Raw genomic sequence first — 11,798 nt, 5'->3', positions numbered from 1 at the left:
CTCAGCTGCCGCAGGTGCAACCGGAGCGGAAGGAGAAGTGCCCGCCCGTGTTTGTGAAGGGCGATCCGCCGGATTTACGCCCAGAAATTCGCCAGCTGATCGCTAAGGGGCTGAAATGTACTTTTCGGCTCTGCAGCGAGGGCGTGAAAGTGATGCTGGCAAACAGGGACCATCATCAATCCATCGTGGAGTTACTCGAGGTCCACAAGTATGAGTACTACACTCATGACCACCCCGGTACGAAGCCGCTCATGGCTTTGTTGCGAGGACTTCACGACATGAAGGAGGAAGAGCTCCAAGCAGAGCTTGAAAGTTGCGGACTGAAGCCAGTAGCCGTCCACAAGATCGCTCGTCACGACAAGGCGAGGAGATATCGCGACCAGCTTTACCTGATCCATCTGGAGCACGACTCCACTACCTGGAAGGACCTGAAGCTGGTTGGCGTTATAAGTTACACCGTCGTTGACTGGGAGCGATATCGGCCAGTGCACCGCGATGTCACGCAATGCACCAACTGCTTCAATTTCGGGCACGGCACCAGGAACTGCCGCATGAAGCTGCGCTGCAACAAATGTGGCGCGCTGCAACAAAACCAGCGGATGGCCCCCACTCCCTCCTCCTGGGTTCCGTCGGCAGTCGGAGAACGAAGCCGTCCCACCGGAAGAATCTGCCACGCTGTACACTCCGGAGCAACTGATGCCGATCTTCGCGCAGCTCGCCACTCGAATGCGCGGCTGCAAAACCCGCTTCGACCAGGTCTTCACACTTGGTATGTTCATCATTGAAAATGGCTGCTAGGGTGGGCCTGGTCAACTGGAACGCTTGCTCACTAAAGAGCAAAATAATTGAGCTGAAGGATTTCCTTGAGGAGAAGGAAATAGACGTGGCGTTCATCACCGAAACGCACCTAAAACCGGAGGTGTACGTCAGCATCCTGGACTTCCGCATCGTGCGACTCGACCGGTCGACCAGCGGAGGTAGTGTGGCCATCGCTCTTCGCTACAACATCAACTGTCGTCTGCTTCCAAGCTTCCAGCTCAGTGTCATCGAGGCCATCGATAACACCGTCGATTACGAGGTGTCCGGAGACGCCGGAAAGTATCGACCGCCAGCTTTGCGCTATTGAGGAGGCGATCACGGCGGCCCGGGAGCAACATGTACCGACGGCTCGGCAGGTAAGCAACTCCTTAAACATTGATACACTCACCAAAGATTTGATTCGATTGCGGAATGTCACTCGCAGGCAGTTCCAGCGTACTGGACTGCCTGAACTTAAGGCACGCTGCAATCGAATTACTAAAATTATCCAGGCCAGAATGGTGGACCTCAAAAATAACGATTTCTCAAATAAGATCCGCACTCTCCCAGATTATGCTAAGCCGTTCTGGAAAATGACCAAAATACTAAAATCCAAGCCTCGTCCCATTCCACCTTTGATCCCTCTAGACAATAATGGCTCTAAGGATCGCTTGATAACTCCTGCAGAGAAGGTCGCTGAAATAGGTAGTCACTTCGTCAGCTCACACAATCTTGTGCAGAACATCGTCAGTCCACACTAAGCAGCCGTCAACGAGCATGCTAACAACATCCATTTGATTCCCAACGACTTCTCGGAGGAGTTGGAGATTTCAGCTGGCGTATTGACGGCCTATATCAAATCATCGAAGAACATGAAGGCCTCAGGCTTCGATAGCATCCTGAATCTCGAGCTCAAACACATGAGTGCTCCGTTCTTTGAGAACCTCTCGCTGATCTTTAATCAGTGTCTCCGGCTCAGCTACTTCTCATCGTCCTGGAAGTCAGCGAAAATCATCCCCATCCGGAAGCCTGGGAAGGATCCTTCCTCCCCCAGAAGTTATCGTCCCATTCGCCTTCTCTCAGGGTTATCCAAGCTATTCGAAAAAGCTATTCATCACCGGTTACTTGAATCTGCCGAAAATCTCAACATCTTGCTCGAGGAACAGTTTGGTTTCCGACACGGTTGGTCAACTGTACACCAACTGACTCGAGTTACCAACGTCCTCAGACGGAACAAGTTTGTATCAAAAACATCCGCCATGGCCTTACTCGATGTCGAGAAGGCATTTGACAATGTATGGCATGATGGCCTGGTGTACAAACTACAACGCTACAATCTTCCCAGCTACCTGGTGAAAATCATTAACAATTACCTGTCGGCAAGGACATTCTGGGTCTCAATCAGCGGAGCGAGTTCCAATGCGCACAACATCATCGCAGGCGTCCCCCAGGGCAGTATCCTCGGGCCCCTGCTTTTCAATCTGTTCATCTCCGACATGCCAGAACCTCCAGAAGGCGGCATTCTGTCTCTGTTCGCAGATGACACCTCCACCGTCTACAACGGTAGAGTGATCAGAGCGCTACTGGCAAAACTCCAACGAGGCCTGGATGCCCTAACAGAGTACCTCACCAGCTGGAAGATCTGTATCAACGCGGCGAAGACCCAGGTCATCATATTCCCCTACTCCAAATCCCTTATTTTATTTTTCCCATATCCCTTATTTTCCGGCAACAGGTTGACAAACCGGTGACAAAGTGTAACGTTTTGTTGAAACTACTGAACCCTTTGATCAACCGCCGGTCGTCATTGTCCCTAAAAAATAAGCTTGCTGTCTACAAGCAAATCATCCTCCCTGTGATCGAATATGGCATGCCGGTCTGGGAGAGCTGCGCTAAAACCCACCTCCTTAAACTCCAACGGGTCCAAAACAAATTCCTGAGGATGATCCTCAAACGCCCCTCCCAGGACAAAAACATCCGAGGTCCACCGTCTGGCCGGAATAAAAACCTTACATGAACGATTTGCTGAGTGTTAAGAAAAGTTTAGGGTCCGTTGCTTGCATTAGGATCAGGCTCCAATTAGGGCGCTAGTTCCAATCTAAGTGATCAAATTTTTATTGTAAATATTAGTGTACATAGTAGTTAGGTTATCAAATTAAAAAAAACACACTAGCGCCTCCTGAAGGCCGTCATGATACATTATATTTTTAAATTAAAAATAATTGTAGAACAAAAAATGTTTAAATAACGAAGAATTTTATTTTAATTACATTTTGATTCGACGGTAGGTATTTCATGTAGGTATGGCACGAAAACCCAAAGTGAAGTGAATTAAATGGCTAAGCTAAGTTCTAATTTTGACATAGCGTCTTTTTGTTGTTAATCCAGCCTCATTAGTTAGATAAACTCCACGAACAGCTACACGAAAAGAAATTATCACAATGAATGTATTTGGCGAAACACATACATTTTAGCCATAGTGGTTTCTCAATGAAATATATACCAAATTGCTATATATGCTATGCAGCATTGCATAAGGTAATCAAAACATGAAACTTATACATTTCATGTCAGATACTCATATACATGATTAGAGATTTCATATAAGTCTTTATAAGGTCGATGCAAGATTTTTATTACAAAAATAACAATAAAATCATTACGTTTATTATTATATTTCATTCCTATCTTGAATGCTATTTTCTTTTATTTAAAATCTTGAAACCAATGAAAACCCGAAATTTTGTTAATATTTTTTATTGATATTGAATCAAACACAAATTTTCACACGTATTTTCGCTTGATGCTATGATGTTTTCTCTTTGAGATATACACAACCAGCCAAGCAACCAGTGCTGTACTGGTGGACCATCCGGAGATCGGTGTGGTTGCGGAGGAGTGACCCTTATATTCCAACTGCAATCATCCGGATCGATATCGGTCACTCGGGTTTTACTGTCGAGACTTGCTTGCGGCATTCCGTCGCTAGTCGTATATGAGAAATGAAAACTGCAACTGGTGTCCCCGTACTGCTATGGATGGTCTCGTTCAGCGGACCGGTCATGTTCCGAAACGACATGACCTTCTTTAATCCTTCTTTAATCTGGATCCAGTCTTCACATCCCAGCATATGATCGTATTTTCGGTGGACTTCGACACCGGCATTGATAGTGGTCCATAACGCAATCGTCATACTGACAAAACCTCATGGGATCGGTTCCGGATTACTGAAATAAACAAATTTCATTTAATGCGCCAAAATATGATATTACCTTGGATATTACCATTACCTTGTAGCTTTTTTGAAGACTTAGTTGAAACGATAGTGCAACCACAACATGTATTATAACAAATTCAATAAGAATTGATAAAACATTTGCAACTTTTTCTGCAGGAGTTTTCCACTGCCTGACGGTTTTTTTCATACCCTTATCAACATCAAAAGTATTAGTTTTGCTCAATACATGTTTGCCATAAGGCAAAACTTATACTTTTCATTCGAAAAGAAAATATTCAATATACGCACTCTAAATCATATAATAAAAAATGAAAATCATATGTTACGTCTGATTGTTGGCATAAATGGAATTGAATAAATGCTCGGGTTTTCGGGGGCACACCACTCAATAAGAAGGCGGCGGACAACTGTCATTTTTGTTGATTCAGCTTTGCTGCGTCGCAGCATGCGTGTAAAAATGTGTTGCTTCCGTATTCCGTATTATTCCGCGTTGCTTCCGTATCGAGTGGTGTGCCCCCGAAAACGAGAGCACTTTGAAACTTGGATTCTGTCAGGAGTGACCTTAACTGGTGGTGGATTGTCATCAACCCGTAAAATATTGGAATATGTAAGAACTAGAGCAATGTTAGGCCCACATTCCCGGTTGTCAACTTACTGTTCTGAAGCTCCAGCCATCCCGTAGCTATATTTTAAATTATATGTTTCATGATAGATTAAATCCGAGGTTAGTGCGTTGGAATATACATTTTCGTTGCAATAAGTGTCTGGCTGTGCCAGTGAGAGATGAAGCAAACATCGGCTTTAAATTCCAAATTGTAAATGTATTCAATTGATGGTTATCATTACTACAATAACCTAAGCTCACTCACAATTAAGGAGCAATATCACAATGTGCAATCGTATCTGTTCATTCCGGTGTATTATATGACATGTGTGGTAGTCATGTGCTAAGTTGGACAAACTAATATCGCAGATCTGTGCCAACATCAATTGTTGACTAGACGTTTATCTTCCATGCTATCCGGTTGAAGCTGCTGATACACATCGCCGCCAACAAAGCCAGCGGAAGCAATCATGAAAGTCCGATGCAGAAAACAAAGCAAGTCCCATGATCTTAACATTGATTGAGCTTTATTGTCGGAATCCACCTACGCAAACATACGGTATATGATCCGGAAGTATTTTTTTTTTCCTTTCGTTTATTGCTTCTTATATTGGCGACGACAAACGATTGACCGGTTGAACGTCGACTTGGTCCGAGAAAAAGAGGTCGGCATAAAAGCTGGATTCCATCAATCAATTTCATCAGGCATTGTCCGCAACGTTAATATCGGAAAGGTGACTCAGATATCTTTCATCAAGTTGAGTGAGATTTAAGAACGAAACGGTCGTCCCATTCCATCCCAGAATGACAATGAACTATGAAGGGTAGACGTTTGATGTAGAGCATCCTGTTGTCATAAACATATTCGTCGATTGTTATCACCAATCAATGGAATCTATACTCGGGAATAACTAATCGAACATGATCAAAAATGTTTGCCTGAATTAAATTTTGTCAATTTTTTCTCGACCGTATAAGCAAGGAAGTTTTTCCTTATGTTTTGTTATCTGTAACGGAATTTCATTTCCTATGAGGCTATAGTAAAACAAAACAAAAGGGGAGAAAATAATTATCTTATGGATTATGTAGACAATATCTACACATATGTATGTTCTTTCTCTAAAAACTAAAATGCATAATAAATTTTCATATTCTAATGACCAACTACTACTTTTACGACATATGCCTTGTGAAAGTTGAACACAGCTGCTTGATTATTAATCATCCCAAGCCGTATTTACATCTACTCACTTTTCATGCGATAATCAGGGATACCGATGACAACGTCATACATACATCTCATTATACATGAAGTTTCGATAACCTCCGTGGTCATCCTTCACAAAACAATGTTTTCCTAATTGGATGGGCAGCGCTTGTTCCTGCGATAACCTCGTTGTCCGAGATTGGTTCGATCCCATCCAATCGCCATCAATCATTATGATTGACGGAACGCCATCGACGGACTATGGAAATCAGAATGGTATTTGACTACCTGTTACGTTGCGCCATGTCGGACGGTATGGCTCGCCGTTAGTGCGTTGGAAAGCGGAAAATCTCATAAGACATTATCGGCCATTAGTTCCACTCATGGTTTCGGTTCATGCTAGTGGCTTCTCCGTCTAATGACATTTTACGGTTCAATGGATAGCAAAGTGATATGTGAACATTAGTCGCGTTTACTGATCGGTGATTATGAAGCTGAGTTATGAATATCTTACTCGCCTAAGGATTGCGGTAAACTGAGGTTAGGTTTTGCCTTTTGGTTATTCGATCAAAAGAGTACTATTAAGTGATCTATTTCGCACCTGTATTGTAACAAAGTCAAGTCAGGTTGGCAAGATTTGAAAAACACAAAAAATAACGGGTAATATTTTTTCGGTTTGATAACGATAATCTATCAAGTAAATTCAAGTTTAACAACCTTTGCCTTCTTAAACATACCCAACTATTACAACTTGTAGCATAAATGATTATACTGCAAATGTGACCAAAAATTCACAAAATAGGCTTTATAATAATGCTTCAATTACTTTCTTCTTCCTACACAAACTTTTTTAAGTAAGACATCGAGTTTACCATCCTTTGATAATATCCTCCGTTGCTGTGGTTTTATGGCACGATAATTCTGCAACGCATTAACTTCACGTGAACAATCACATTACGTTCGCCTACCATCAAAGGTTGGGCATTTAATTTCAAAAAATTCCACCATCAAAATAACGCCCAGGGAATCCGGTTGCTGGGGGAAGCTCTCCGAAATATTTTACTTGTCACAAGCACAGCATCCGCAAGCGAAGCGAGGGATTGTGTATCGCCCGAGGGAATTTCCAACCCGTGCTTTTTTGGTTCGCGAAAATCATTCCGCAATTACTTTTAATCATCACTCGTTATCGCAGAGCTCTTTTCCCTTTGTTTGCAAAATGAAAAAAAAAAAATGATTCGGGAGCGAAGTGGGAAAGTAAATCAGCGAACCGAGAAAAGCGTACGTGTAGAAGTTACGGAGTAAGATGAATAAAAAACTACTCGCAATGATATTTACATCTGTAATCTGTTACTACAAAGATTGTAACAATTTCATTACATTAAAATCTCTTCGCTAACCATTCAATTAAATTGATTTTAATATTTTATCAAGTTCATGGACGGCTTAAAGTTAAAGGTCAATGTCAAAGTTCAATGGGTGGAACACTAGTTTCGAAAGAGAATCCTTTAAGGTTTTCAACTTCCCATAATAAGATTTCTAGCTAACAACGATTTTTTTGTTCGTAATGCAAAAGAATCCAGGACCCCTCCCTCCTGTACCCTTATGCAATAAGTGCTTGCCCAAGTTAACAATGGATGGATCGGGTTTCAATAGTGGGAAATTAAACCAGTATCTCCGTTGGGTTGCGATTTGTTGCATGTAAATCGGTTAATGCGGAATGTAAAAGCCAAATGAATTCACGTTGTAGCAACATCTGGGCAAAAGCCGTGATCTGAATAACAGAACATGATATTGACATGATTGATATATAAAATAAAAGAACAGTGAACAATATAAATTTGCTCCTAAATATCAATTAAATATCACGATATGCTATAAATAAGAACAAACTAATAGCTCGAAATATTGATCATGATCACTTCTTACAAATAGCATATTTCCCCCCTAGCAGTCCAGATCTTGATCCGTTGGGTTATACGATTGGGGCGTATGTTGAAGCACGAGTCTGCAAACCACCGCACCCTTGTGTGAAGACCCTAAAGTCAGCCATAACATGCACATGGCAGTCGATGTCGGAGGACTAGGTTCGAAAGGCATCTTCTAGCTCCGGTGTCGTCTTGAGGATATTATTAAGCACTTCCACAGTTATTAACTGCGAGGTTTCTAAGCCAAGTTACCATTTTTGCATTCGTATATCATGAGGCTAACACGATGATACTTTTATGCCCAGGGAAGTCGAGACAATTTCCAATCCGAAAATTGCCTAGACCGGCACCAGGAATCGAACCCAGCCACCCTCAGCATGGTCTTCCTTTGTAGCTGCGCGTCTTACCGCACGGCTAAGGAGGGCCCCCGTTTGTTACAAAAGTTCAATGAAATGGACGCAGTGGCTCATCCCGAACAAAAAAAAACATTTTCTTAAAATGGATGTGTCTGCCAGGTATAAGGCAAAAAGGAGTGGACAATGCCTTCTTTTAAAGAACGTGTCTGTCCAGTATAAAACGAAGGGAGGGGAAACGCCTTCTTCAAATGGATGCGTCTGCCCGGTATGAGGCGAAAAAAGTTTATAATGCCTTATTTAAGGCTTTGGTTCGATTCGCGAATTAAAATCAAATTTTACTTCAAAATGACAATTCGGAAATTGTGAAATCCCCCGGTCATAACAATGGCCGGTGCTACCCAGCAATACCAACAAAACATCAATCAATATCTGTTAAAAGTAATCTTGCTATGCAAGCAAGGGTCAATTAAAAATTATTGATCTGTAATTTTTGAGTTTCGGTGAAAAGGTACATTCCGCGAAATGTCTTTTGGAAAAAAGGTTCCGCGAAATGTGTTTCGGAGAGCTGATACATTCCGCGGAATCCGCGAAATGTATTTCGGTGAAATAGTATACAAACCCCAAAGATTGTATTACATTTCGCCGAAAACTATTTCGCGGAATTCATTTTTGCGGTTGAATAATTCGCGGAATAACATTTATCGGTTTGTGGAACAGTTTGATTTGGTAATCTGTGTTCTCAATAAAGCACAGATACTGATGCTATTAATTGGCGGCTATGAACACTACCTTTACGGTAGCTGCTCACTAGCGTACCCTTTCTAGTTGAGACAACAAACCTACTCGTGCCGCGTATAATAGTTTTGTGTATATCAAATTACATAAACAAACTAATAGTAATCTGATAAGCCTCATCAGTTGGCCAATACTTCCCTTTGTTGTCTACGGTATTCATGCTGTAGATTATAAATAGGAACGAATAAAGATTCGAAGCCTCTTACTTAAAGTGATCAGTAGTCGAAGACAAGAAGTAAATCAACTGATTGTAAAAAGAGTACGAACGGGTTATCGAACGAAAATTAACAAGGTAATAGTCGGTTTGATATTGTGTGGCTCAGTAGCTTACGGAAGGATTTCGCTTGAAGGTTAAACCTTCAAGTGAAGGTTTGTTTTTGTGCGGTCTACGCAGGTCCCGGAGCCGTTGTTCTTCAAGTGCGCTGTGGTGTCGCTCGTATGCTCGAGTCGTGTGCTGGTGTGTGCACTAATCACCAAACCCGCGATCGCCCCTTTGGGGTTGTGACATCGTGCGGAATCGCCGGCATCGATTGGCCATTTGAGGCGCTCCTCGTAGTCCTGCCAAGCTAATACCATCCGGCCAATTTTCATCCGGCCCATCGTCGTCCGAGCAGCACCGTCGTCCCTGAGCCACCTCGTCGCCTGCGACCGATCAATGAGGTAGCCAGTAGAAAAGTAGAAAAATTGTATGGGAAACAATAGAGAATCTAAATGTGATGCTTCAGAATCATCACTGAATGTGATGCTCCAACTTTAATTTATTGTCATCGAGATCCAAAGGTTAAGGTTTTTTTTATTCTGATCCGTTTTAAATTCGTTTTTTGCCTATTGGTCAGTTGGTGAGTAGTTCGCTTCGTTCGTCAAAAAACCCGCCTTGAAAGAGTCAGCCGGGCAGGCTTACATAATCGCGGTTCCGCATCACTCCCTTCTGGTGTGTTGGCGCATAAGTGGGATTTGTTTTGAAGGTTCAAGGACATAGTTGGAAGAGTACCACGATGGCAGTCAAGATGCCACCGGACCTTCCACGGGTCAACCCCACACCTCCCGCACCCCTCTCCCACCAGCATTCGAATGCTTCGAACAGCATCGACCAAAAGTTTAATATTCAAATTACTGACCTGTTCACAGCATATTTATTCACTTCCCGTGATACTGAACATGTTTATCCAAAGAGTCCTATGCATTTCAGCTCGAATAATATCATAAATTAGCAGTTTCGTGCCAATTTATTAGCCGTTCGCGATTTGGTGGGTTTATCACTGCACTTCACTTCTTCTCAAAGGGCACTGAAAATATCAAGTTTTTACTCACTTCTCCGCACATGAACACCCCGAAATGTTGATGGAATGCAAATTAAACATGAATTATCGAAATCAGTCACTTGTTTAAACCAAAAACTTAATATAAACTGCTATTTTTGCCCGAAAAAAACGATTAAAAACTGATCGCGGAGCGAATGTAAACAACAGCACAGGCAGCAGCAAACTAATAAACAGGGTGGTTCAAAAAATAATTTTGCTTCGCCACGCTCAGTCGATTATGATTTATAATTTGAGTGTTATCCGATGGTTTGGGCTGGTTTGATTAGAAGCTTAGCGTGCACAGGTCGTTTCAGGTTTGTATGACAGTTGATATGGCAAGGTTGAATTTAACATTATTCTGATTCTGGCACTCCGTCATTGGGCAATGGCGAGGGGGGAGACCATATGACTGGATGAAATATTCAAGAGCTTCAACTCCATAGACAATCCATATAGAATGGTCGTTCCTATAGTTGGGAGTCGATTTTAAGCGAGGTTGCGAAATTTTAGCATGGTCATTAGGCTTCTCAGAAGACATCAGTGAAACGTGCAATTCAACAAAATACCCAGAATTTGTCTGTGATATCTATCGCACCAGGGGCAGATACTTCTAGTCCAGTCTAATCTACACAATCGCGCAAGGGGCAAATGCTTCATACAAAAAGTGTGACGTGGGGGTGAGTGGGGTATACAATGCTATTTTTACGTTACGTAATCAATGGATCTTTCCTGCGGTGCGGTTTTCGTTCAGTGAAGTATCAGGAATGTTGCTTTCAGCTATGTGGGTTCTCTTTTCGACAGCGTTTGGAGGGGAGGCACTGTAGCCAGTGTGTGTAATAAAAGGTTTAGTTTCCCATACTAGTTTTTATACAAACTTGAACCGGCTTGCGCTCAACCAGTTTTTGTTTAAATCGGTTTTTGGAGGACACTCGGAGCATGGGACGGGATGGAGTGAGCGTGGTGGTGCTGGGTCGTTTTTTGAACCACCCTACTAATATTCTTTGTTGTTTTATAAATACGACACCAATACTACTACAGTATATGACAGTTTTTATTGTACCAATACTTTCAAAGCTTTGTTTTGGAACTCAACCCACCTTCACCTTAAGGTTTGGTTGCAACGGAAAGAGTTCGCGCTTACAGTTCCGACCCGATTCCGTCGGTAACTGTGTGGAGTGAAGGCGCACTACCAAAGTCAGGTGGATCTGGTAACAGGCTACCCCGGACTATCTTGACAACATTAGTAGCATATCGCATCGTTTTGTGCACCATTTGGCGGAATATTAATAATAATAGCTTAGTGTTCATTCAGCACTTCCACAATTATTACCTGCGAAGTTTATAAGTCAAGTTATCATTTTTTTGCATTCGTATAATACGCGATTAACATGTTAATCATGATCAATTCCCTTCGCCTTATACCGAGAAGACGCGTTCTTTTAAAGAAGGCACTACTCTCGCCTAATACCGGGCAGATCTTCTTCTTCTTTTTCTTATTGGCATAACATCTCCACACTGCGACAGAGCCGCTTCGCAGCTTAGTGTTGATTAAGCACTTCCACAGTTATTAACCG

The sequence above is a fragment of the Armigeres subalbatus genome, chromosome 3 (assembly GCF_024139115.2).
Source record: "Armigeres subalbatus isolate Guangzhou_Male chromosome 3, GZ_Asu_2, whole genome shotgun sequence".
NCBI classification, from domain to species: domain Eukaryota; kingdom Metazoa; phylum Arthropoda; class Insecta; order Diptera; family Culicidae; genus Armigeres; species Armigeres subalbatus.
The sequence above is the reverse complement of the archived record's forward strand: the minus strand, read 5'-3'. Positions refer to the sequence as shown.